The sequence below is a fragment of the Lissotriton helveticus genome, chromosome 6, assembly GCF_964261635.1.
Source record: "Lissotriton helveticus chromosome 6, aLisHel1.1, whole genome shotgun sequence".
Classification (NCBI taxonomy): Eukaryota; Metazoa; Chordata; class Amphibia; order Caudata; family Salamandridae; genus Lissotriton; species Lissotriton helveticus.
In genome coordinates this window covers 1,391,746,600-1,391,774,502 of record NC_136067.1, presented here as the reverse complement: position 1 = coordinate 1,391,774,502, position 27,903 = coordinate 1,391,746,600, and positions in this window count along the sequence as shown.

Here is a 27,903-nt window from a genome sequence, read left to right as displayed (position 1 = left end):
GTTTCTGACAACCGCATAAACATGACAACTTTGTTTCCCAAGAATAAGAATATATTTCTCAGAGTCGCGGAAACAATAGATAAGTAATTCACTCATTCAATCGTGCATGCTTCGTTTCTACAGAGTTGCAGAGAAATAGAGAGATGGGCGTTTTCAATAAAAAGGGTTTATTGAACAGTCTTCTTTCTCTTGCAAGAGAAGTGAACTGTTACAATCGTTATGCAGACTGCAAAGTATAATGCGTACAGCGTAAACAGTAATATGAAATAATACTGTAAGAGCATTGTATGGTTTCTAAGCCAAATAAAAATACATACATAAATAACAGGCTAAAATGCTCAACTGGTGCTTCTAAAATACGCCTCCCCCAATGTGCCTAACCTAAGTCTAGTACGCGGGAAGAAGTAAGTATTGTGTAGCATAGGTTTTAGTTTTCTTTGCCAAGAATCTATCCAAGATTTCTCTAGGTTCTAATCAGCTCCATACCTTAGTTAGAATGAAGGAGGTCTGGTATCTCAGTCTCGGGACTTGATTTCCCAACACCCCACAAGGAGAGCCGGAAACACTGGAGCTGGATTCTCGGCAGGAGAAGGGCAGCTTCCTGATCAGTGCGTGAGCTGGAGAGTCGGCTTCCTTCGGCACTTGCTGTAGCGAGCTGCGTCGGGCAAGTAGATAGTCGAACTGCTATGAACCTCCGTATCTTGCTATAGCAAGTGAAGGTATATTTATACCTTGAAGGTGTTTAGGAATGCCGTCGTTTGACGTAAAGTAGGGCATAAGAACGTCATAATGAACCCCTTGGGAATAGTTGTTCATTGTAAAACTAACTGAGTTCTTGGAGAAATCAATATTCAAGCAAGGGGAAGTTCCCTGACTGCTTAAGCCGATTTTCCAAGAAATCGTTGTGACATTTGGTACGGGTGGAAGTAGCCATGCCTGTATTTTGGTAGCATGGGCTATGCCTAAATAAGGGTTTGATTTGTATGCCTATATTAGGGCAATGTGAATTGTACCTATATAAGGGAATGAATCGGGAAAATTCACTTGGAGCCTAAAACGCCACACAACACCCACTCCACTTTATTATGTACGACATTACTAAGTTCTAAACACATAAAAATATATCTAAACATGATCTGTTAAAAACCCACCTAAAATACATAAAAATGCATTGGTACTGGTTGTACACGAAAAGAGCATTTGTGCTGTACGCATTTAAAGCAATGTTTCATTCAAAGCATATAGATGACATTTGACAGTGCTATCCGAATGAATCACGAAAATACATTTATGAAATGGCTCTTAAATAAAGAAGAAAAAGGTCGAGACCATTCCATGGCAGATTATATAAACTGTTTGAATGTGGACAAGGTGAAATATTGTCTCTTGGAAGTTTTCAAAGATTTCTTGTTCTCTATGAATACGTCTACTTTAAGCAGATTACTTTATGCCCAAAAAATATAAATTTGAAAAAACAAAAGTTTGATCATAGAAAAAATAGAGTTCCAAAGTTAGAAACTTGTTTTGAAAAATGAAGGTCGAATTCAGAGTCTCTCAGAACACTGTGTGCCAACTTCAAAAGTCAGTGTTATTGTTTAGAGAAAACATCAAATCTTCTAAGTCTGTAAAGAATTTGTCTACCATTGTAGGTGAAAGTTGGATTACCTCGTTAAGAAGATCAACTGCACATAGATGTGAAGCATCGCCGTCAGCGTTGGTCGCAGTAACAATGTTCGAAGTAGATGGTACCTGTGCGCTTGTCGCTTCTCGTACCTCAGCGTCAGCATTTTGCGTCTGTGAGATCTCAATGAATGCCGTCGTCAGAATTGGTAGCCGTTGGGGACGACACAGTGCATGAGCCGTCACTGGTCCAAGCAAAGTATCAACATCCGTTAGAATGACTGATGGAAGTGTCAGACAGATGTCTAGCACGCATTCCTCTCCGCATAGCAAGCGACGCAGAACAGGTAAGATGTAATCTTGCCAAATTGGTCTGAATGATAGAAACCATGTGGTATTCAATTCTCTTCAGCGAGTTAATCCCAAAATTTGGATTATGCTCTCACAGCACTTCATCGCCAGTAGAGTGTTCTCCACGGTGAACTGGGTATCGCTGGTGATTTGGCTTGCTATATCGAAGCAGTAGGAGCAAAAATAGTATCCCTGCTGTGATGAGAATGAGAGGCAGTCCGCCAAACACAGAGTGCATGAAGTTTGGAAATATGCCCAGGACTGCTTGAAAAGGTGCTAACAGTCCTGAAAAAACTGTCTTAAATACATGTACAATACCACTCGTATCAGACATGTTTAAGATATGACCTAACATTTCTGAGAAATGTATAGGGCAATTTGTGGATAAAAGGGCATTTATCTCTGCTGAAGTCCTTGCAACTTGCAGATCATACGTCTCTTTAACCGAGGTCAGTGGCACAGTTTTTCTGTAAAAGAATGGCTTTCATTCTGCTTAAAGTATCAATTTGTAGAGAAGAGATGTTCAGTGAAGGCCATAACGGCGACTCACGGTCTGTCTTAGTTTTTGGAAACAATACTTGCATACAGAAAGTGACCCTGGCTGACACAGTTACTAGAAAGGGTAATCCTGGCAACATGCCACAGCAGCTGTGATCATTCAACATAATATAACTTCCCTTAGAAAGTTGCCTAAAAATTGGATCAATCACCGCAGCTGGTGAACCTTGCAGGTGGCAGGATAAGATGTTTGAGGAACCATCGCAGGCCTCGTGTAAATTAATACCCTGACAAAGGAGAGAACCTCTTAGTGCGTTTTCACAATTTGTACCACTAAGAAACACTTCTTTCCTCCCACTCCAACGTGTGTGTGTATATGGTAAATCCCAGGATGTCTTGATGTTTTCTTTACCCAACCTTTCATATACGCCTGCTGGTATACGTTTAAAGCAATACTGAAAATGGAAAATTGTAACAGGCTGGTTTCTCAGAAACAGTTAATAGCAATCTTTCCAGCTTTTCAATGCTCAGCACCATATAGTCTGCTCCCCTCTGTGCCAGGTCGATCTGTTTATCAGTGAGATTGAAATCTGAAAACAGTGACGTGGTATTGATTAAATGCCAAGGCACATAGCCTGAACGTAGGTTTTGTAACGTCCAGCCTAATAGCCTGATAGAACTCAATTTCGACTGACCATGTTGCAACATGATCAAGTCCTGTTCCATTATGTCTATGGCAGAGGATACTATGCTGTCCAAAGAATATATTCTGGACGACAGAGTCGTAAACCCATTGTCAACTATAGAGAGAGATTTCTCTAAGTTAATACGATCAATTTCTCGTATTCGTTCTGCAGTCTCTGCTTGCGTAATCTTCCATGCTTCATTTTAAATAGCATAGATACCGGCGTATATAAAATGTTTATGACGCGGTTTAGTAGGTCCTTCTAAGAAGTCCCTCAGATCAACGCCATCTTTAAGTAAAGATAAGTGTTATTTTACTTCTTTTAGTGTAGATGTGTGTAGCCACTCAAGGCACTGTTTAACCACCCTGTATGATGTTACTATTCCTGGATGCTGTTTCTGAACATATCTTGGATCTGGCTTAGTGAATTTGAAACCCTGGCTTTTGTTCAGAAATCTATCTTGACAGGTGTTTGTGTCTGTGGGCCAGATTACCCATTTTTTTCCAATCTGGATCTGTTCTCTTTGTGATGCAAAATAGTATGTACGTCGACCACCCCCTCTGTAGTGTTGTTACTATCAGGTGTAGGCGTAGGTATGGACAGATTGTTTAACTCCTTCATCTTAGCTAAGCCAAGACAAGATGTCTGTTGGACAGTGTCATTCAAAAACATTATTTGTTCTGGGATGATGCAGGCTCTAAATAGTGCTTCCAGTCCCTGCACCTGCCAGTCTCATACATACTTTTCATTCCTGTTCTATTAAAATTATTAAAGTAAAATGATTCTAGATTTGAAACATTAAAACCTTAAAAGTATGGAAATTTGTCATAAAATGTTTTTGAGCTACCCTTTGGTGGTGTAGGACAATGTTCCCATTGGTTATAAGTTAATACATTTCTGGGATTTGCAGATTCATGCAAGAAATGATGACCATAGTGATTATAACATTTCATTTGTTCATAACCTGATGAACCTTTATGTATTCATGATTTGTACATTTTGCAGACATTTCTAAGTCTGACATCATATTATTAACAGTCTCAAAGTCCCAATCATCAGAAAAGGTACTAGATGAAACAAAGTCACTCAAGGAAATCTTGAATTGGTTTGGAATCTTCAACAGCTCTGCAGGACTAAAGATGTCATAATCAGTTCTGTCCCAAGCTATACCACCAGGTATAGGAATGGCTGTGATGTTCACTGATGACAAGTCTCTTTGTTCACGATGATATGATTTGCGTGGCTTGAGGAGTAAGTTGATGTTCTTACTTGCTGTGTCCTTTTTAGCATATCTTCCATTCATCAGCATTCCCAAAGTAAATACGAGAGTCAACCAAAGTAGAAGAAAAAGTACACCCAACACAATCCAAAGTTCAATCCATGGTGAAACCAGATAAGTCTTTTCCAGGCGATGAAAAAGTTCTGTTGCTTGTTCTTTAAAAGTTATTTTTGCTGGCGTCGTTTCAGATTCACTGGGATCCTCGGAAAACGTATCAAAGTTAATGAAAAAGCCAGAGGCAGTTCTGTCAATTGTAGGGATTGCATCAGGATTCGTTGAAATCGCTGGAACCACTTGATCACTTGTTACATTTTTATAGTCAGATGCTATTTCATTGTAGACAGGCGTTTCATGATGAACTGTTTTTTGGGTCTCAAGAGGTACAAGTTCCATGGTTTTGTTGCATAGTCCTTCATTTCGCACTGCAGATTCTTCAAAGGTGATGAGTCTCTTAGTTTGAACCTCTTGGGTAGTAGCTAGATTAGAGTGTCTGCTACATCTTTGGAGTCCACTTGGCCTACTACTTATGATCGGCCACATGATGTGGTTTGACCAGGTCGATGGACACGAACCTGTTCTCCTTTTTACCAGCAAGGGGTGGAAGTATCACTGTTCTTGATCCGTGGATGGCTAGGACAGGTACTGCTTGTCTGTATGATGGCCCAAATTCCTTCTTGTCTGCGATATTTTCTCTGACTAGATCCCTAATCTTTGGAATCCAGACAGGACATGCTGGGACAGATGGTTTCTCTTCACTAGTCGTTGGCTTCAGGAACACGTTACTTTGGCTTTTTCTTATTTCATTTAAGTCCTGCAAAGTAGCCAAATGGTCTTTGATATCAAAGGGTTTTTGTTCTACCACTGAAGTGTGACAATCGAGGTCCGGCACAATCATTCTACTTCCAAAAAGGATTTCATATGGAGTGATTTCCCCTAGAGAACTTCTTGGCAGATTGTTAAGGCTACGTTGGACACTTATTAGATGTTTGACCCATCCGTCACCCGAGCCTAATACCCTAGCTGCTATAGATTGTTTTATGTCCCGTTTTTTTCTCTTGAATTTCCCTCAGGATGGAATGGACTAGAATACCGCAATGCAACTCCCAAATTAGCCATGGCCTCCTTGTAAGCTTTTGAGCTAAACGCAGGACCCTGGTCAGAATGTAGCGTGCCGACTGCGTATGTGCCGATAAATACTCGCAAATCTTTTACAACAGTTTGTGTGTCAGCCGAGCGCTGAGGCCACATCCAAATGAATCTTGAGCATGAATCCACTGCGACCATGATATATTTGTAGTTACCATCCCTCTGTAAGGGACCGCAGTGGTCCAGGTAAACTCAAGCTAATGGTTTATCTGAAATTAACAGGGGCGTCTGCGCAGGACGTTTCACTGTGGAGAGTTTAATCTTTTGGCAGATTTCACATTCCAAAACATAGTTTCTGGTCTGTTTCCTCATGCGCGGCCACCAGTATCTCTGTGTTGAAACACGCAGGTGTTTCAACACTGTGGCTGAAACACCTGCGTGTGCAGAGGTAAGCCCTTCATGTGCTGCTAAAATTAGTCCTGATCTATGTTCCATGTTTGGAATTACTCTATCCCCCACTCCATTGATTCGAGCAAAAGGAACATTATTCGCATCAGTTATGAATGAGTATTTGAGTGGAAGCCTTTTGGTAATGTTTTACCACTGTCTTTGCATGAAGCATTGACAGCTTGCATTATTTTGCCGTCTATTTTAGTTTTTGAACAAGTGATTGCAGCTACGGAAGACGCTTGCACAGCTGACTTCGCGACTTCATCAGCCATTGAATTCCCTGCATCGGGAATACCATCACGTTGATGACTCAGTGTATGTATCAAGTGAGCCTTTTGTAGTTCTTGTCGTAACTGAACTACTTGTTCCCAACGCAATTTATGCTTGATAGTGCCACCTTTTGCCTCTTTGAAACCGTTTTGAATCCAGTTCTGTAAGTATTCATTGTAAGATTGGACGCAATAATAGGAATCACACACTATGAGTGTGGGGAATTTGTGATCAGTATTTTCAAGCGCCATCTTGAATGCTTGTAGTTCAGCTCGCTGAGCTGTACAATCTCCTAGTGATTGTGTTTTAGTGACCATTGGTCAGAATTTGCCATCTCGCCAGCGACCTTTAATGATCGCGCACGCAGCACTATAATCTTGTTTACCCCCAATAGCGGGCTGTGCTGATCCGTCAGTATAAATTATACATTTATACTGCTCTAGAGGCAGGATTTCAGTAGGCAGAGGACATTCTTGTTGGTATTGTGAAAATTCTTGTGTTTTCAAATAGGGGTTAAAAACGTATTCAACGTCTGTTGCAGCAAGAGAATTAACCCATTGTATCCGTCTCGGATGTAAAGCTTTTGTATTTGGAATGTTTGGTTTTGTCACTGCCCCTAAGGCAGGTACAGGAGTAACGACCATTATGCGCTTACACTGTGCGAGGGCTCTCTCTTTTGCTACTGCAGTTTGAACCGCTGTCAGAATTTTTTCTATAGAAGTGAATTTCATTTCTGCTTGTGTGATTTGTAAGCTGTTTGTACTTTTTCTCCATCATTAACGGTTAAGTAGGTGAATCCGTATCTTCCTGGAATGATTTGGATCACTAGGTTGCGTACGTTTACACGTGTTTGTAAATGTTTTGTTGCTAACGTCTGTTTGCAATGAACGCAACATTTCTGTGTGTTTTTGAGTCCAATTAGTAGTTTTGAAATCAGGCTTGATTAATTCATAGAGAGGTTTAACCCTTTCTGCATAATTTAGAATGTAAGTTCTTCCGAAATTTAGGAAACCTAGAATCCACTTGTCAGAAGGTACCTGGACTCCAAGGTTTCCGTGGGAGCTGATGACTTGAAGGGATTCACCCAGCTGAATATTTCCCAACTCCCAGACTCCCCTGCACCCGGATTTCTCCAAGAACAGAAGTGACGGGGAAAGGGGAAGTGGAAAGACAAGAGAGACTGCCACACAGGTGTCTTCGTCTTCTCAGCTATACTGGCTGGAATCACCTGAAATAGTAAGCACACATTACTACAGTCCCATTCACTGAATCTTACACTCTCTCTCTCTTTAACTAATTCATATCTCTGCTCACTCTCTTTTACCTTATTATGTGTGGAATTTAGCCTCTCTCTTAATGAGCATAAATATCTTGCTGCAGAATGACTGGCAATAGTCTCTGTGTGTACTGAAATACTAGGCAGTTCTCCGACGAATTACAGGTGGTAAACCGACGTAAAATCATATGCATATAATTATACCCCAATTTACTTGATGGTGCTGGCAGAAATAATCTTCTTTACAATGGCAGTTGATTCGAGTTGCTGCACTCGAAAATGTTCCAAAGGAATACGAAATTGTTCAACAGAGTTTCATTCAGTACATGGCATCACTCTGTGCTTAGACTGGATTAACTGAATTGCTGCCGGTAACAAAGACTTCCTCAGAAGAACAGACTACCTCAGAAATGAAACTCTTACCGCAGTTCAGGAACAGATATAGCTGAATAGCTTGGAACAGCCTACCGACTTCTAATGAACGGCAGAGTTTCCTGAGGTAACAGAAGCTCCCTGAAGGTTGCGCTGCAAACTGCACGCAACAGAAGAGACTGAGCTTCCTCAAACGAAGTCCGCTGAAAAACGCTGCCTTCAAGCCTTGAAACGCAGCCAGAAACAAACAGGTACTTAGCTCTCAAAGTTACGGAATTCAGACGACGAAACTGGAACACGTCTGAACCTTCTGAAAACTTCAGTTGAAGTGCGCCGCGTATAAAACGCGAGCGCACGAAATGGCCGATAGTTTTAAAACGACTAGAACGCTAACTTTACATTACAACGGCCCAACCAGGAAGTAATTATAATGACTGATTCCTAGCTGTATATTGCTTGTAACGTCTAACTCAACATCTTTTTGCAATAACAGCTGACCATCGCTGTCTCCAACTCCAAACAGGGAATGGAGAAGCTTGCACTGAATTTAACCTAAAAGAAGGTTTGGGAATCTGTCTACCAGTCTGAAACTGGGATCTGACAGTACCCCCCACCAAAGCCCCCTCTCTAGGTTTCTGAGGATAAGTCCTGTGAAATTCCGCTACCAATCGTGGAGCATGCACATTCTGACTCGGCTCCCACGATCGATCCTCAGGACCAAACCCTTTCCAATCTACTAAGTAGTACAGACTGTCTTTTCTCCATTTGGAGTCCAAAATCCTTTTTACCTCAAATTCTTCTGCTGATTGAACTTGGATGGGGATTGGTGGAAGTTCTCGCCTGAGATTTGGTGGATTTCGTTTTATCAAAGAGACATGAAAAGTAGGGTGAATTTTCATGGACTTTGGAAGGGCAACCCACACACACACAGGATTCACCATTCTAATCACAGAATATGGACCAATAAATCGGGGCTGGAATTTCCTATTCCCCACCAGTCTCATGTGACGGGTGGAGATCCAAACCTGATCCCCAGTTTCAAAAATTGGGCTCTCTCTACGCTTCTTATCTGCTTGTTTCTTATAATCAGATTTTGCCCTAGACAGATTCAGTGAAGCGGACTGAAAAGCTTTATGCAAGTTCTGTAAGACTTCCTCAGCTGCAGGAACCTCAACCTCTTCACTACCCACTAGCATATTTGGATGCCTGCCTGAATTGAGAAAAAATGGGGAGTAGCCTGTGGCAGAATGGACTGAGTTGTTGTAAGCAAACTCCGCAGTACTTAATAGTGAGGGCCATTCGCCCTCTTGGTCCATCAAATACAGACAAAGGTATTGCTCGAGATCTTGATTTACCCTCTCCGTCTGTCCATCGGTCTCTGGGTGAAAACTGGTAGACAGACGTGAATCCACTCCCAATCCCTTTAAAAAGGATCTCCAAAACCGGGAAACAAATTGGGACCCTCTATCAGAAATGACCACCCTTGGAATCCCATGCAATCGGACTACATGCTGAACAAACAAAGAAGCCAATTGGGGAGCAGTGGGCAAACCCTTTAGAGGAATGAAGTGACTCATCTTAGAAAACTGATCCACTACCACCCAAATGACAGAAAATCCTTGACTAGTGGGCAACTCTACGATAAAATCCATGGAGATAGAATGCCAAGGAGATGGGGCTACAGGTAATGGCATAAGCAGACCTTGTGGGGATTGCCTAGAACTCTTGCCCTTTATACACAGTTCACAAGTGGCGACGTGCTGCCTAATCTGCGCGTCCATCCCTGGCCAAAAGAAGTTCCTCTTCACCAGTTCAAGAGTTTTGACCGCTCCTTTATGACCTGCCAACGGATGATCGTGAAACTGCTGGATGACTTCAGTCTGCAATTCTTCATTGGGAACAAACAATTTCCCTTGAAAATAAGGCTTCCCATTCCTCTGTTCTCGATCTGGACCTTCCATTTTCCAATTGGCGAAACGAATTGCCTGAAATTCTTTTCTGACTCTGGATTCCAATTCGTTCTCCACTACTGTAGCGACAATCTTCTCTTGTGGAATGATAAAACCCTCTTCCATCTTTTCCGAAGTATCTCCAAGACTTAAACGGGATAAGGCATCCGCCTTTCCATTTGCAGCTCCAGGTTTGTAAGTCAGAACAAAATCGTAATCAGCAAAGAAAAGAGACCATCGCAGTTGTCGTGGAGTCAAAGTTCTCGCTGACTTTAAAAACTGTAAATTGCGATGATCCGTAAACACTGTGATTACATGTTTTGCACCCAGCAAATAATGTCTCCACACCTTAAAGGCATCCTTAACTGCCAACAATTCCTTGTCAGCAATACAATAATTTATTTCTGCTGCTGACAACTTTCTAGAATGGTATGCCACCGGATGCAACTGACTAGTTTGTTTGTGTCACTGGGACAAAATCCCTCCTATAGCCAGATTGGAGGCATCCGCTTCCACAAAAAATGGCTCGGTAAGATCAGGATGCTGCAAAACCGGTGCAGATACAAAAGCCGCTTTCAGTTGCTGAAAGGCTTCTTCAGACTCTTTTCCCCAAACAAATGGTTCATTTTTCTTCAACAATCGAATGATTGGACCCACCTTCTCTGAGAAACTCTGGATGAACCTGCGATAGAAATTGGCGAATCCCAGGAAACTCTGAATTTCCTTGACAGATCTCGGAGCTGGCCAAGATTTAATCGCTTGCAGCTTGGTGTCATCCATAAAAACTCCTTCAGGGGAGAGAATGAACCCCAAAAATTCTACTCGGGAAGTATGAAAGACACATTTCTCCAGTTTGACAAAAAGCTGATTCTGCAATAACCGCTCCAGAATGGCTCTCACATGATGGATATGTTCCTCTAAGCTGTTGGAGAAGATGAGTATATCATCTATATAGACCACTGCAAAGCGATCTAGACATTCCCGAAGAACATCATTTACAAAATGCTGAAACGCAGCTGGGGCATTACAGAGGCCGAACGGCATCACTTGATACTCAAACAATCCCAATCGAGTGCGAAATGCAGTTTTCCATTCCTCGCCGTCGGCCATTCGCACCAAATGGTAAGCCCCTCTCAAATCCAACTTGGTATAAACACTGGCCTTCTTCACTTGATCGAGAAGCTCGGAAATGAGAGGTAAAGGGTATCGATTCTTTTTTGTGACCAGATTTAGAGCCCGATAGTCTATACAAGTTCGCAAAGATCCATCCTTCTTCGGAATAAAGAAGAGTGGGGAAGAGACTGGAGACTGCGAAGGACGGATGAATCCACTAGCCAAACTTTGCTCGATATACTCTTTCAAATGCTGATTCTCTGGTTCTGACAGAGCGTAGATCCGACTACAAGGCAAGGAGGCCCCTGGCTCTAATTCAATTGTGCAATCGTACTCTCTGTGAGGGGGTAGTTTAGATGCCTCCTTTTCATTGAATACTTCCTTCAAATCTAGATATTCTTCCGGAACCTCAGGAATTTCCACAGTACAAATCATTTGTGTTTGATTGGCCAAACTGACAGATAAGGTAGTGTGAGAAGGAACTGACTGTTTATGAAAACAATTTTCAACACAAAATTTGGAATTCATCTCCACTGTACGCTTAGCCCAATCAATCTGAGGGTTATGCTCAGTGAGCCAAGGCAGACCAAGAATCATCTGGAATTGAGGTGCGTCAATGAGATTGAAACTTAAATAACTTCGATGCTCTCCCGGACCCACCACGGTTATCTTCTCCGTATCAAACGCTATAGGACCTGATGATAATTCTGTGCCGTCCACAGCACGCACTGGTTCCGGTTTCAATTTCTTCTCAAAACGAATACCCAATGATTTTGCGAACTGAAGATCGCAAAAGTTCCCAGTAGCTCCTGAATCCAACATTATTGAAACCATTTCCTCCTGAGATTCTCCAAACCGAATGATACAGGATAAAATTAAATGTGGAGCTGCCGGTTGTAAAGTATTTGCCAATTGAAGTGACTGGGGAGTTGGCTCTTGTGCTGCTCCCACCAGAGCAACTCCGTCTACTGGTGGAGCTTGTCTTTTACCCACGAATTTGACTTTGGCTTCTTGGGACAGTCCTTAACAAAATGGCCCGACTGACCACAATACATACACAGTTTGCCTTTACGTCTCTTTTCTCTCTCCTCCATGGAGAGAGGCCCTCTCACTGTTCCAATCTGCATAGGCTCTTCTACAGAATTCTCTTCACTAATCTTAAGTGGTTCTGTTCGTGACCGATCAAATCTAGGCGTAACAGGCCTGAAATCTCTTCTCTTCTCACTTCGACGCTCAGATTGTCGTTGATCAATTTGCAGAACCAGGTCAATTAACTCAGATACTTCTGTTGGTCTCTTTGGAATCTGAGCCAAACCATCCTTTAGTTCATCTTTTAATCCTCGGTAAAAAATCGCCGCCCTCTTAGCTGTTGGCCAATTTGTCTCAACGATTAACTTATTGAACTGTGCCAAATAGGCTACCAAATCTCTGTTGCCTTGCTTTAGATCCAACAACTCATTGTCAGTGGTTTGAGAAATGGTGCGACGGTCAAAGATGCGCAGGAATTCTGATTGGAAGTCTTCAAACTTATATAAAACCGGATCATTAGAGGAGACCAAGGGCATGGACCACGCAGCCGCATCTCCACTAAGATAGGACAACACAAACGCCACCTTGGACTGGTCTTCTTTAAACAGAATGGGCTTACAAAGGAAATGTAGAGAACATTGGGTCAAAAAGATTTGGGCCTTATGTGGATCCCCCTGAAATCTCTCCGGTGGAGCTAAAGGGATGGTAGGAGACATTGCGTGCACCACCTGAGTAGTCAAAGCTGAAGCAGAGGAGGAAGAAGGAGAAAAGGTTGGGGACTTAATTCCCCCAAAATTGGGACTGGGACTTACAGATAACTCATCAATTCTTTGCCTTAAATAACTTGCCTCTTGATTGGACTTACAAACCTCTTCTTTGGTTTCACTAAGTTGTTTCTGCAACCCCTCCAGGATAGAAGCTAGCGCCTTGACATCAAAACCTTCAGCCATTTTGCTCCGACGGAAGGATGTAAAGGCACTTCAATCTGTCAGAAGGTACCTGGACTCCAAGGTTTCCGTGGGAGCTGATGACTTGAAGGGATTCACCCAGCTGAATATTTCCCAACTCCCAGACTCCCCTGCACCCGGATTTCTCCAAGAACAGAAGTGACGGGGAAAGGGGAAGTGGAAAGACAAGAGAGACTGCCACACAGGTGTCTTCGTCTTCTCAGCTATACTGGCTGGAATCACCTGAAATAGTAAGCACACATTACTACAGTCCCATTCACTGAATCTTACACTCTCTCTCTCTTTAACTAATTCATATCTCTGCTCACTCTCTTTTACCTTATTATGTGTGGAATTTAGCCTCTCTCTTAATGAGCATAAATATCTTGCTGCGGAATGACTGGCAATAGTCTCTGTGTGTACTGAAATACTAGGCAGTTCTCCGACGAATTACAGGTGGTAAACCGACGTAAAATCATATGCATATAATTATACCCCAATTTACTTGATGGTGCTGGCAGAAATAATCTTCTTTACAATGGCAGTTGATTCGAGTTGCTGCACTCGAAAATGTTCCAAAGGAATACGAAATTGTTCAACAGAGTTTCATTTAGTACATGGCATCACTCTGTGCTTAGACTGGATTAACTGAATTGCTGCCGGTAACAAAGACTTCCTCAGAAGAACAGACTACCTCAGAAATGAAACTCTTACCGCAGTTCAGGAACAGATATAGCTGAATAGCTTGGAACAGCCTACCGACTTCTAATGAACGGCAGAGTTTCCTGAGGTAACAGAAGCTCCCTGAAGGTTGCGCTGCAAACTGCACGCAACAGAAGAGACTGAGCTTCCTCAAACGAAGTCCGCTGAAAAACGCTGCCTTCAAGCCTTGAAACGCAGCCAGAAACAAACAGGTACTTAGCTCTCAAAGTTACGGAATTCAGACGACGAAACTGGAACACGTCTGAACCTTCTGAAAACTTCAGTTGAAGTGCGCCGCGTATAAAACGCGAGCGCACGAAATGGCCGATAGTTTTAAAACGACTAGAACGCTAACTTTACATTACAACGGCCCAACCAGGAAGTAATTATAATGACTGATTCCTAGCTGTATATTGCTTGTAACGTCTAACTCAACATCTTTTTGCGATAACAGCTGACCATCGCTGTCTCCAACTCCAAACAGGGAATGGAGAAGCTTGCACTGAATTTAACCTAAAAGAAGGTTTGGGAATCTGTCTACCAGTCTGAAACTGGGATCTGACACCACTGTAAGTTTTTCTGTGTTTTTGGACATTGGAGCAGCGCACACTTTTCTAAAAAGTTGGCTGCCAAGCTTTTGCCTTCACTTGATAACTCATATCCTAGAAAAATGATGTTGAGGTACCCTTGCTGAAAATAACCCAGGACTATTCTTGGATCCCTGAAGGAGACGACAGAAGTGACACTGTGTCCCCATAATTGAGAAAGCAGTCAAATGCCTACTTTCAGGTGCAATGTTTTGACAGAAGAAACCATTAGAAATATCTAATGTCGTTTTATATTTTTTTCGCACAATGTTATTCATTAATGCGGCACTATGTGTATTTTTGTACTGCAAACGTTTTGCAACAAGAGTTTAAATGTCTGTAATCCAAAACTAGACGATATGTATAGTCTGGTTTGGACACAGGAAATAAAGGATTGTTCATTGACGAGGTGCATGCTTCAATCACCCCTTAGTACTCAAGTTGATCTAAGATCTCCCTGACCTGTTTTTTAGCTTCTTTCTTAACTGGATACTGCCATTTTGCAGTTGGTTGAGTTTTCGATGGGATTTTATGGTGAGGAGAATCCCATCCTACATGATTTTTGTATAATACAGGAGCCTGGGCTACTGCCCATTTCCTGGCATAAGTAAATTTTTAATGAATTGGAATGTGGTTGGAGAAGGCTGGCATAATGATGTCTTCGCCATGTGGGCACTCCCTGACAAATTCAGGTGGCCAGTCTTGTTCAGCTATAGGAATGTCATAACCCTGAGAGAGTCGCTCCCAAAAGAGTGCTCTTATTTTTATAGCTATGTCCCCCTCCATCTGGAGTGTTACTTCATATAACTTGTATAGGATAATAACCCTGGTATTCTGCAGTTTCAACTGGGATGTACTCATTCAAGTCCACTGTCTCCAGATGATCCTTCAAGATCTTGCCAGCTATGGTGACTTCTGCAGCACTGTCCAACATTGTCTGAGCCCACTCCCCGTTCTTGAGTTGTGTCCTCAAGATCCCCGGCATGTCTGATTTTTAGTACTGCTACCTTCTTTTTGGTGAATTGAGTTTTCTTATTTTTTGGAACGTGTTGATCGTCTTTGGACTTCACGCGTTCTTCCTTTTGTTCTGACCATCCTCTTCTTTTGGATTTCTGTGATGAAATCTGAAAGGTACGAGGAACGTGTATCAGTATCTTGATATCTATCAGGTTTTCTCAAATTATCCCTATTCCTGAGGTTATACCTCCTTTCAGAGGGCTCCTTTTGAGGAGACCTACATCCGGATTGAGAACGCTTCTCATTAGAAGTTTGTTTAGTGTTCTCCTACTTCTTTTTAGGAGTAGTAGGAGTGTTTTTAATAAAGTCCTTTTCAGGACTTTCAATCAGTTAGGGTTTCACTGGTTTACCACCCAAACTGTCTCTACCTAGTTCTTCATAGGATTTTTCAATTATTCTGGCCAGTTCTTGTGGTTGCTCAGTTACATCAAATTCCCTTAACTTTTGGCAGATCGCCACGTATGGTGCTTCACCTTTAATATTAGCTAATATTATTGTTGAGACCTGTTTTAAATCTTTCAGTAATTTCATACCTAAATTTAAAGCAGGCTCTGCCCCGAATTCATTTTGAATCTGTTCCAGGGCGTCTGGTATTACCGCCATAGATGGAACACTATGTGTTTTAGTGTAGATTGCAGCAAAGACTGTACCCCAAGTGTCGCAGTCCTCGAGGTGTGGTGCGATCCCCCTTGATAAACAGATTGTTAGAATTCTGTGTTTCTCATGAGGGGTAGTATCAGGACATACTGCCTCGATTTGAGTCATTTCTTTAGCAATCCAGAATGGAATTTGTTCCCGTTTTGCGGGTAGTTTACCAGCGACTGTATGTAAAGTCTGTGGTGTAATTTTATTTGTGTTCCCCTGGTAAGGGGTTTGTTGTGGAATCCTTATAGGAGGTTGGACTGTTAGAGTCTGCATGACATATTGAACCAATTGTCTATGGATTTTGATTAGTTGTTTTAGTTGAACTAATAATTCCTCATCCGACATTTCTTCAATGGTAGGATGTGGTGTATAGCTGGCCAATACCGGCCATGTTGCTCCTGGTCTACCTAGTGGAACGAGCCTGGTAGTGTGATTTATATGTTTTAGGGTTGCCTTTAAACCAGAGCGCATGCTCTTGGTATGTTAGTGGAATTTCAATATCCTCGAAAGGAATGTATTCCTCTGGTGGTTCATCTTCTTTGTAGAAGTGAAACACTTTAGTTACTGGATTTGCTTCAGGGAAGATAATCCATGAATAGAATACCTCCGTCTGATGGTATTCATGTGCCTCTATCACAAAAATTAACCTACCACCTCTTGATGATAGGCCATTTCTTATATGTTTTATATTGATAGCTTTCCTTAAATTTCTGGAATGATTATAGCATCATCGTCGGTCTCTGGGAGACCTGTGAAGTTTAAAGCTTGTACGGCTGCATCTGCCGCAGCTCCACCAGTTGCAGTGTTGTCGCCGTTAGTCGACATTGTTTAATGAAAGTTGCAGAGCAAGTTTCAAGGAAACAAAGATAAGGTGCACAATATTTTGGAACACTGTATCCTTCAACGTTGAAAATACCAAAAACTAATACATAGGATTCTCGTCCTACTCAGTTATGGCGGATAGTTCATCCTTTTAGTCACTCCAGACGTCTATTGGAGTATTTACGGGAAAAAGGGGTCTCTGAGAAAAGAACGACTGAGTTACTTTAGCGGTGCGTCCATTGGGGCGTAGGGGCGTAGCCCCACTAAGCCCTGGACGCACCGTGACAAGAGCAGCCAGCACCTCAATTAAATAATTACACAGGAAAGCCCCACAGCGCTGCGCTTCAGTCCGGGGAAAAAAACAGATGCTTAGGGGGTGGGGCTGGCCAGCCCAGCTTGAGTGACAGCCTGAGTCTGCAGAAGGCCAGCAGCAGTACATGCGCAGAGACACTGTCTCTGCGCATGAGAATTTTAGGGTGGCACCTAGCCGACGCATGCGCTACAAGGCTGACACAGAGGGGCCGAAGGGGCGGGGGGGTTGCTGCTTTAGCCGGGCCCGGGGTTTCAAAGGCCCCAGAGGGCGAGTAGGCAGTGTGCCCCCCTAGCCAGGATTGGCTGGTGGTGGGTGGCACACTGCCTCAGCACTGACTGCATATCATGGCCAATCACAGCATGTGAAGCCATGCAGTGATTGGCCATTCGGGATGTGCGCGCGCCGTGACGTCGTTGTCACTTTTTCAGTAGTTAAGTTTCATTCGTGTAGCGTCTCAGGAGCGGCAAGGAAAGAACTGGTCGTGCAGCCTGCTTCTGTTGTGGAGGTTCTTCATGTGCCAGTGTATTAAGGTAGAATTCATAAAGTTTTGAAATGTCCACTTTTCCTCATCTGCCGTTGTCAGCTGCCCCGTCTCTTTCTGTCTCACTCGCTGAAACGGTGCTTCGATCCCTGGTGAAATGGATGTACAGTCTGTAAAGTAGTGCATCACGTATATTTCCGTATAAAAACATCTGGAATCATGGAGCCAGGATTCTGCAGCAAATGGTGGATAATGGTGGTGGTTTTTGTTCGTTTGTTGTATTTGAATTTCAGGATGGAGAAAGATGGACTCGGTGAGAACTTAAAACATTTTTTGGGGGAGGGGGGTTTCGAGAACACACAGTGTCCCTCCTAAACGGTGTCGGGTTTGGTGTTTATTCAGGCTGTGGGTGGTGTATATAGGTCCAATTCCAGATATTGGATTATTGAACACGTCACCTTCATTACATCAGAAAAACGTGTAGGAAACCTCATGCTAGACAACAAGGAAGTGAGGCTGGGCGAGTGGCAAAAAGAAAGCAGTCAAGTTTTCCATCCTTCGAACTAACCCAGTTCAACTAGTATTTTATTCCAAACGACGTCAGGATGACGGTGGTGGAGAGGGACTCCTTAAGTACACGAACACCGGTAATAAGACAGGATGTCGAGGCTGGATTTACACAGTTTCGTTTTTGCCACTTTATATATCCAAACTAAACCCATGTGTACCATTCACTAGTCTTGGGAGCTTCCCGTAGTGCCAGTCAGCCGTCACCTATGCCCCGACCTTCCAAGGGTAAACACGTAACCTGGTATGCACTTTCCTACCTTTTTTAGCAGCTCAAAATCTACCCTGTCAGATACGTTTCAATGGAGAGGTGTTTATGGAACTCTTCACCACAGCATCATAATTTTGTAAGGTTCTGATGATCAGGGTTATACTTGCAGAGTTGTCCCAACGAATACTGTAATTTTCAGTTACAGTAAGCAACGCCCCCTCCCCCAACCACCTGCCCAGGGAATACCCTGGTTGTCAGGAGAACACCTCTCTTGGAAGCAACCTTATCAATACTGTTGTGTAGCAACGGCGGCTTGAACGACGTTTTACTGATTTCCACGCTTCTCAACCAGTCATTCAAAGTGTTTCTCTGTTCCGGTAATTTCAGTAATAATTTTTTCGCCCAAAGGCTCAAGCTGGGTCCATACACAAGTTTTTCTCCAAAAGCACTCTGGCGGTAGGAGACAGCTATGAGGGTTATTTAGGTGCAGATGGAAGGCGCTCTACCTATAGTAAACGTTATAGTGTGTTGAGAGAATAGTACTTGTAGTGTGGTGCGTGAAGAGCGAACGGGATAACCCTAACCGTTCAAAGAACTCAAAGAGTTTCAAAATGAGAAAAAGGCAAAGCTCTCGCAACCACAAGGCAGTAAAATGACATGTAAAACAGTATTGGCAATAAAGTTGAGAACAACAGCAGATCTTGTATTTTCAAATTCCCAAGCGTTTATTTGGATCCACATTCAGCCGACACGTGTTTCGTCGTGTTCAAAAGTAGAGTCAACACGACTCTTCAGGGCTGGTAAAGATCCAGGCATCTATTCGTTAAGGCAAAAGCGTTGAAGTTGTATGGCGCTGAATCCTGTAAAAATCTAAACGAAGATCACTGTATAAGTAATCCAAAGAAAACCAGTTCCGGGTTTGGGATACGACTAGAATTTCAAAGTTCGCGCTCAATGAGGCGCAAAGATGAATGGTTAAAGAGACTGTACACGTGTACGTGTCAGATTGTACCGGGAGGGGATCCAATATTAAGGGCCGGAGTAGTTGGCTCGGTTGCTGTAGCACAAGCGGTGCGCTGTTATTTGGAATCCCTCCTCTGAGTGTTCCCGGTCGCCGTGTTCCATGGACGGACTCTGGCGGTAGGCGATGAGATGTGAGCCCCTCTTTCAGAATGACCCCAAAAAGCAGTTTGTGTAGCTCTTAATGAACATGACTCATTTTAGATCGGGAGATGCAGCTGTGCACTCTTAGAGCCAAAATAAAGTGTTACATGTTGACATGGGAAGGGAATGTCTCCTGCATAATGTAGAGCCTGCCCTCTGTACCCAATCATATCTGTGATCCTGGCATTTTGGTGGGGACAGCCACCACCAACCTAAAGTGGAGGGCCGGCCGAGGGTTTAGGGGAGTCCAAAAATAAAAGACTTACCTGCACTAACGCTGCCTCGCTGCTCTTCTCCAGCTCTCCTCCGACCTCGCGGCAGTCCATGGACTTCATCACAGGCTCCCCACCCAATCCAACCGCTGCTGTCATGCTTGCCTGAGAGAAGCGCTGGATTGGCCTGTGCGGGCTGGCCTGACGCTCGCTCGGACACAGGGAGCCTGTGACTTTTCTCCAACAGAGCTGTGCAGCACAACTGCGTTGGAGAAATAAAAGTGTGCATGATAGTTTGGCCGACCTAAGACATTGTGACATGCCAATCTGACATGCATGTTTCGGAGCTCCCAGTCAGTCACTGCTCTAGTTTTCTGATGCCAATTCGCAGCAGATGACACCCCCCCCTTTTTTTCCTGCCTTGGGCGATCCATAGTGAAAAATAAAATGGCAATGAAATCATTTTATTTTACATGTTTAGCCCACAGTGCTTGGGGGCAACGCCCGAATGAAGAAACCGCTGCTGCTTTTTGATCATCCCACACATCAATCCTGTGTGCACCTATTGTCCAAGGCCTGGTCTTTCAACATTGATAGGTGCTGAACCAGGAGGGGAACACCAAGAACACCCTTCTAGTGACGGTGTAACCGTCTCTCTCGCAGGTTTCGTGCAGGTAGCATGGTGGGTACAGTATACCGTATTAGTGAATTCCAGTGACAGGCATGTGGTCGGCCCGTGAAGCAGAAATAAGCGCATGCTGACATATTCCCCACAAGTAGAGTGCCTGACCATGGCACTGCCAATTGTGCTGTTACTTTGGGGTCAGTCTGGAAGATTCAATGACCCGAGATATGCCCTCTGACGCCTCTTGAAAAATGTAGGTTGTCACCTCCAGACACAGTATCCTGTAGATAGTGCCTGATACCCGAATTGGCTGCGGCAGGCGTATGGCAGTGGCGCTCAAGAAGAAGCTCCAACTAGTTGTTGGAATGAGCTACATTGTGATCAAGTACACAGCTGATCGTCGGAGTGAGCCACGATCTGCAGGTGCTGCTCAGAAAAGGGCACAATGTCGGAAGCCTCTGCTCCTGCCACAACCCTCCAAGCGACGTGCTGTGCTGCTGGCCACTGGGCTTCTCCTGAAAGGAATGCTGCCTTGTGGATCCCGTTGCTGTCGAGATCCCACTGCCATGGGACCCTGTGTTGCTACTACAAACTTGGTTAGAGACTTGATAGACCTCTGCCAGAGAGACTAAATGCCAGCAGCGGTGCGTCCATTGGGGCGTAGGGGCGTAGCCCCACTAAGCGATCACAAAGTGGCCAGATTAGTTTTATTAACACCCAAACACAGTAGTGCCACTTTACAGAGTTTGCCAGCGAAGCACTGCTTTTTGTTTTCTCCTCTTTCTTTGAACAGCATTGTTTTCCCTGGGTGATGAGGTGCACCATTCCTGGAGGTACTGCAATACCTGGTAGATGGGTGGAGTGGAAACCGATTAATGTGATCCTTATCCGCTTTTTTCCTTATTTTAGTTTATAAAATGCGTACCACAGCTCTGTGTTTAGGAATGTAGTCTTTTTAAACCATACTGCTCACGGTTCATAGGATATAAGCAATGGACCGTGATACTGGTCCCTCCAGGGATCTGTAGTGGTGCTTAAAGTTTCAGTAAAAAACACTCTTGATTTCTGGATAATGAGTTTAAAAGATTTAAGGTAGCCATGTTGTTCTACTTACATTTCACATGCTTTACTTAATCTTGCATCCATATGAGGGTTTGCTTTTTCCAGGAAGGTACTTTTTTTTCCAAGCAGCATATCACTCCTGTGCATAATTTGAATTGAGCCGCATCCAGGTATATATAGCCGGGCACTACTGGGTTGTAGCTGAAGGCAGTGTGGGTGTCTCAGTGGGATAGTATGGTGTTCATTGGGGGATGTGGCACTACGCCAGAGCTGCCGAATTTGGTTCTGGGGAAGCAGGTTCAGCCTTCATGAACAGTCCACCAGACCACTCTCCTGAGGGAGCACATTCCCATGGTAGACCTTAGAAGCCCCAGCTAGACCTTTAGAAGCCCAGGCCCAGCCCCACAGCACAGCCCGATGGCGGCACGTGACATGAGTGAGAGTCACGACGCCGCAGCCGCACTACAGTGAGTGAGTGAGCTCAGCTGACCTCCGGTAAGTGGGTCTGGGTTACGGACGGTCCCGGGTGGTATTAACTTAAAACTGCCTACAGACTTCTCCCACCCTCAGCTGCCACCTGCCAGCCTGGCCTGTAGACTTTGCTGATTTTGCCTGTCTGGTGTCCTATCGGTCTCCATTCACGCTATGCTTTTGCTCTTCTTGTGGTATTTGTGCTTGCTGTAGGGAGTGTTTGTGGTAATATCAGGGAAATCCATAGCAAACGTTGGCCCACCAGACCATAAAATGGGCCCTCAAAACAGAAAACACGTCTGCATACTGATTTTTCAGACCAGTCCTTCTGGCACTGCTCGATGCACTGTAGGCCAGCCTCCCTGGAAGATGGTAAACAAGAATTGATGCAATTGTATTTAGTGATAATGTAAAACCTAATAGTGATTGTATGTAGGTTTAAGACAACTGTGGAGGGGTAAAGAGCGTATGGTACACAAGAGAAAACTGGCCCACTTGCATTGTAAATGCTTCATGTTATTTAAAAACATAAACCACTTTTATCAGTTTACAAAGCACTTGGAAGGGTCAAGTCAGTGTCCAGAATCTATTCTGTGGAAACTAAAATAATGAATTCCACAACAATGAGATTTGTTATGGTTTTAACCTTTGGGCAAGGGCTGATACATGCATGTAGAATGTATGTAATCTGTATAGGAGACACTGTTTTAAATCCAGTCTCATTCGGAGCAGCAGGAGAGCGTAATGTCCCGCCACAATGCAGCAGCAGCACCTTCACTTTCACTGCAGGGTCTTTCAGTTCTAATATTACATTTTAAATATGTGGAATTGAATGTCAGTTACACAGCGGAATAGCGTGGGTTGGTTGCCAGCGCCAGGAGCAGGGCAAGTATTCTTTCACTTTTCGTTAAAAAATTTGCGCCTCTAAAAATGCCCCTAAGAATTTTACGCAAGCCGCCAGGGCAACTGCCTCTGTGCGCCCCCCACCCACCCCCTCACGCTGCACCACACGTACATATCCAAATTGACTTTACCCTCAGAACAGGAAACTACACTAAGATGTAGGTTTCATAAATTAGTACAGAAAATATAGTTTTTTAATACCACTTACATATGTTTTCGCATTGATAACCTTTCATACGATTGAGTGTCTAATGTGTTATTTTGCTAACTTCTAATTCCCATATTAATTTAAACCATCTGTCTTCCTGGCAAAGTTCTTTATAAGGCAGAATTTTACCAGCACTGTTTGCTCCTCCTTTCTTATCCGTCTCAGTGCAGAGCTGGATGAACAATGTGCTTCTGCATTTACCAAAGCAGGCCTTCTACCTTCTAGTTTGCAGCTGCTTACACCCTCACATGGTTTCTGTGACCTCAAAGCTAACATTTCATACCATCGTTGCATTGTGTGTATTAGTCAGACAGTATACAGTAGAGAGTGTGCATGCATAACACAGGATGTCCTTCTTATACGTAGACTCTGGTCAGTATGCAGGTCAAGGTTTAAACCTTTTTATATGTGTGACCTGCGATCAGTTCACAGTCAAGCAATGTACACTTTCATAAATATGTCTTGTGGTCAGGGTACTGTTCTAGGACTGGATGTTTTGATAGATGTAATGTGTTGCAAATGTGCAGATCTGTTACTGGAAAAGCTCATACACGTGGCCTGTGGTCAGTACCAGTAAAGGAGTAAAACCTTTTTATTTGTGTGACTTATGCTCAATGTGTGGGTCTCAGATTGGACCTTTTCATATCTGTCACTTGTAGTCAGTCTGCAGGTCTCAGACTGGACCTATCATACATGTGACTTCAGGACCATGTGCAGTCCAAAGACTTGATCATTTCACATATGTGGCTTATAGTTTGCATGTAGGACAAACAATGGACGGTTTGATATACATGATTTATGGTCTGTGTGCAGGCCTAAGACTAGACCCTTCATGACACATTCCCACCATAACTATGGCCTCAGCGCCTATTGTGAATGCTGCCGTCTTTGCTGTTCTCTGTTGATTTGGAATTTAGTGGAGTTTCTTGTTCTCTTGAGGAGAGTAGTCTTACTGGATAGTGGTTGGCATGATGGACCCAATTAACTTATTGGCCAGTGATTGACTATGTTGGAGGAGGTGGTGGCTAAATCCTCCTACTGGTGTCTGTGTTCACCACCCTCCCTGTCTGGCTTTGCTATTCCTTGCTCCATGCAGTTGTTTCTGAATTTATAAAGGCTGTTTCCCAACTGCTGTGCAACTTCTGCTACTCTTCGAGCTGAGACTTTCATGAAAGTCTTATAGTCTGAATTCAGCAGCGTAATAGGACGGAATGTATGAAGCTCTGTGGTTATACTGAATAAGCAGCTACCTATGTTATGCCATCTATTAATGTAATAACTGCACTTTCACAATTGCTTTATTAACCTTCCTGGTTTCTCAAATTTGCTTGAAAATGCATGATTTTTCTTCTTTTTTTTCAAAATTTACTTGGGGGGGGGGTTATCCCCCCAAACCTCCCTTTTGGGGTTCGGGCGAGCTCGCTGCGCTCGCTCGCTACGGTGCTGTATGCAAATCACTTGCGCCGCACCACTTTCAAATGTCACCCACCGCCACTAGTATCTAGCGTTAAATTAGTGCCTTACCATCATTGGGCTCCATGTAGTGAAGTTCCTATATTCCCACTAGGCTCTGCGCATTGGAATAATATATCCTAAAGATTTGACGTAGGACTGAGGTCAACTAGGTCTCTATTGAATATGCTGAACTTAATTGTCTTTATGCCAGCTAACTCAGAGCAATACAAAAGGGGATGATGGACGGAGCGTTTGAGCAAATCAAACACTCACCCCCAGTCAACTGATCTGGGTTTAATCCATCACCATTCTTTAGCCCACTCAGCCACCCCATTTCAGACATGGCCATATGCAAATCAGTCTGACCCAGTGCCTCATGGGAACAGTCCAGCCCGAACTGCCAAGCCATGTCTTCCATGGACCGGAAACAAGCATCCTGGGACCGGTTTCGGATTCATAATCCTCATCAGCCAGGCTATCTTGAATCCAGTGGCCAAGTGAGCAAGGGACTCACGTCTGAGCATACCCTGCCACACTTAGGGCGAACAAAGCGATACAAAAGGGGATGATGGACGGAGCGTTTGAGCAAATCAAACACTCACCCCCAGTCAACTGATCTGGGTTTAATCCATCACCATTCTTTAGCCCACTCAGCCACCCCATTTCGGATATGGCCATATGCAAATCAGTCTGACCCAGTGCCTCATGGGAACAGTCCAGCCCGAACTGCCAAGCCATGTCTTCCATGGACCGGAAACAAGCATCCTGGGACTGGTTTCGGATTCATAATCCTCATCAGCCAGGCTATCTTGAATCCAGTGGCCAAGTGAGCAAGGGACTCACGTCTGGGCATACCCTGCCACACTTAGGGCGAACAAAGCAATACAAAAGGGGATGATGGACGGAGCATTTGAGTAAATCAAACACTCACCCCCAGTCAACTGATCTGGGTTTAATCCATCACCATTCTTCAGCCCACTCAGCCACCCCATTTCAGACAGGGCCATATGCAAATCAGTCTGACCCAGTGCCTCATGGGAACAGTCCAGCCCGAACTGCCAAGCCATGTCTTCAACCCCCCCTTTTGTACCGTTTTTGGCCGCCATAAGAGTGGCAGGGTATGCTCAGACGTGAGTCCCTTGCTCACTTTGCCACTGGATTCAAGCAAGCCGGGCTGAAGACGGCTGGAATGCCAGAAACCAGTCCTCGGTAGCTCGTTTCCGTTCCAGGGAAGACATGGCTTGGCAGTTCGGGCTGGACTGTTCCCATGAGGCACAGGGTCAGACTGATTTGCATATAGCCATGTCTGAACTGGGGTGGCAGAGTGGGCTAAAGAACGGTGATGGATTAAACCCAGATCTTTTGACTGGGTGTGAGTGTTTGATTGATTCAGATGCTCCGTCCATCACCACCCCCTTTTGTACCGCTTTTGGATGCCATAAGTGTGGCAGGGTATGCTCAGACGTGGGTCCCTTGCTCACTTTGCCACTGGATTCAAGCAAGCCGGGCTGTAGACGGCTGGAATGCCAGAAACCGGTCCTTGGAAGCTTGTTTCCGGTCCAGGGAAGACATGGCTTGGCAGTTCGGCCTGGACTGTTCCCATGAGGCACAGGGTCAGACTGATTTGCATATAGCCATGTCTAAATTGGGGTGGCAGAGTGGGCTAACGAACGGTGATGGATTAAACCCAGATCTTTTGACTGGGTGTGAGTGTTTGATTGATTCAGATGCTCCGTCCATCACCACTCCCTTTTGTACAGCTAACTCAGAGGTCACTAGAAAATGTCTCGAATTCACAAGAAGGGATTAGTTTCTGACAACCGTATAAACATGACAACTTTGTTTCCCAAGAATAAGAATATATCTCTCAGAGTCACGGAAACAATAGATAAGTATTTCACTCAGTCAATTGTGAATCCTTCGTTTCTACAGAGTTGCAGAGAAATAGAGAGACGGGCGTTTTCAATAAAAAGGGTTTATTGAACAGTCTTCTTTCTCATGCAAGAGAAGTGAAGTGCTACAATCGTTATGCAGAATGCAAAGTATAATGCGTACAGCATAAACAGTAATATGAAATAATACTGTAAGAGCATTGTATCGTTTCTAAGCCATATAAAAATACATACATAAATACACAGACTAAAATACTCAGCTGGTGCTTCTAAAATACGCCTACCCCAAAGTACCTAACCTAAGTCTAGTACGCGGGAAGAAGTAAGTATTGTGTAGCATAGGTTTTAGATTTCCTTACCAAGAATCTTTCCAAGATTTCTCTAGGTTCTAATCAGCTCCATACCTTAGTTAGAATGAAGGAGGTCTGGTATCTCAGTCTCGGGACTCGATTTCCCAACACCCCGCAAGGGGAAACGGAAACACTGGAGCTGGATTCTCGGCAGGAGAAGGGCAGCTTCCTGATCAGTGCGTCAGCTGGAGAGTCGGCTTCTTTCGGCACTTGCTGTAGCGAGCTGCGTCGGGCAAGTAGATAGTCGAACTGCTCTGAACCACCGTATCTTGCTATAGCAAGTGAAGGTATATTTATACCTTGGAGGTGTTTAGGAATGTCATAGTTTGACGTAAAGTCGGGCATAAGAACGTCATAATGAACCCCTTGGGAATAGTTGTTCACTGTAAAACTAACTGAGTTCTTGGAGAAATCAATATTCAAGCAAGGGGAAGTTCCCTGACTGGGAAGCATGGGCTATGCCTAAATAAGGGTTTGATTTCTATGCCTATATTAGGTCAATGTGAATTGTACCTATATAAGGGCATTGTTGGACTTGGGCCTTTTTGCAGGGTCATCCCTGAACTTTTTGCCTTCCTCCTATATTTTGTCTGACCTGTTTTTGTTGGTTCTATGACTCTGGGCATTTTACCACTGCTGATCAGTGCTAAAGGGCAACTGATCTCCCTACTGTAAATGAATGTATTAATTGGTGATTCCATGATTGGCTATTTGGTTTACTTGTCAGACCACCAGGAGTGCCCAGGGCTTATAAATCCAAATGCTGCTGGTGGGCTTGCAGCACTGGTTGTGCCACCCACAGAAGCGGCCTTGCAAAATGTGTCTAAGGTCTGCTATTGCAGAGCCTGCGTGCAGTCTGGTACTGTCCTGCTGACCTGGCACGTGCACCCACTTGCCAGTCCTTAAACCTTCTCTTTTCTTCATATTATTCACCCCTATGGCAGGCCCAAGGGCAGGGTGCATTGTAAGTTTAAGGTAGGACAAGCCCTGATGTGTGTGGCATGTCCTAATAGTGAATTACAGCCATTTTCGTTTTTCACTATTGCAAGGCTACCTGTCCTCCATAGGCCAGAATGGGCTGTTAGAATTATTACATTTTATAATCCTAACTGACTCAGAGAACATGGTAGGAATTAGTGTTTAGTATGCCTGGACTCAGAATAATAAAATTCATCTTTTAGTGAAGTTTATTTTAATATTCTATGTTTGCAAATACCACTTTTAGAAAGTAGGTATTTGCTAGTCTAACTAACCTAAGCCTGCCTCTGCTAGGTTGTGTATTTCTTTGTC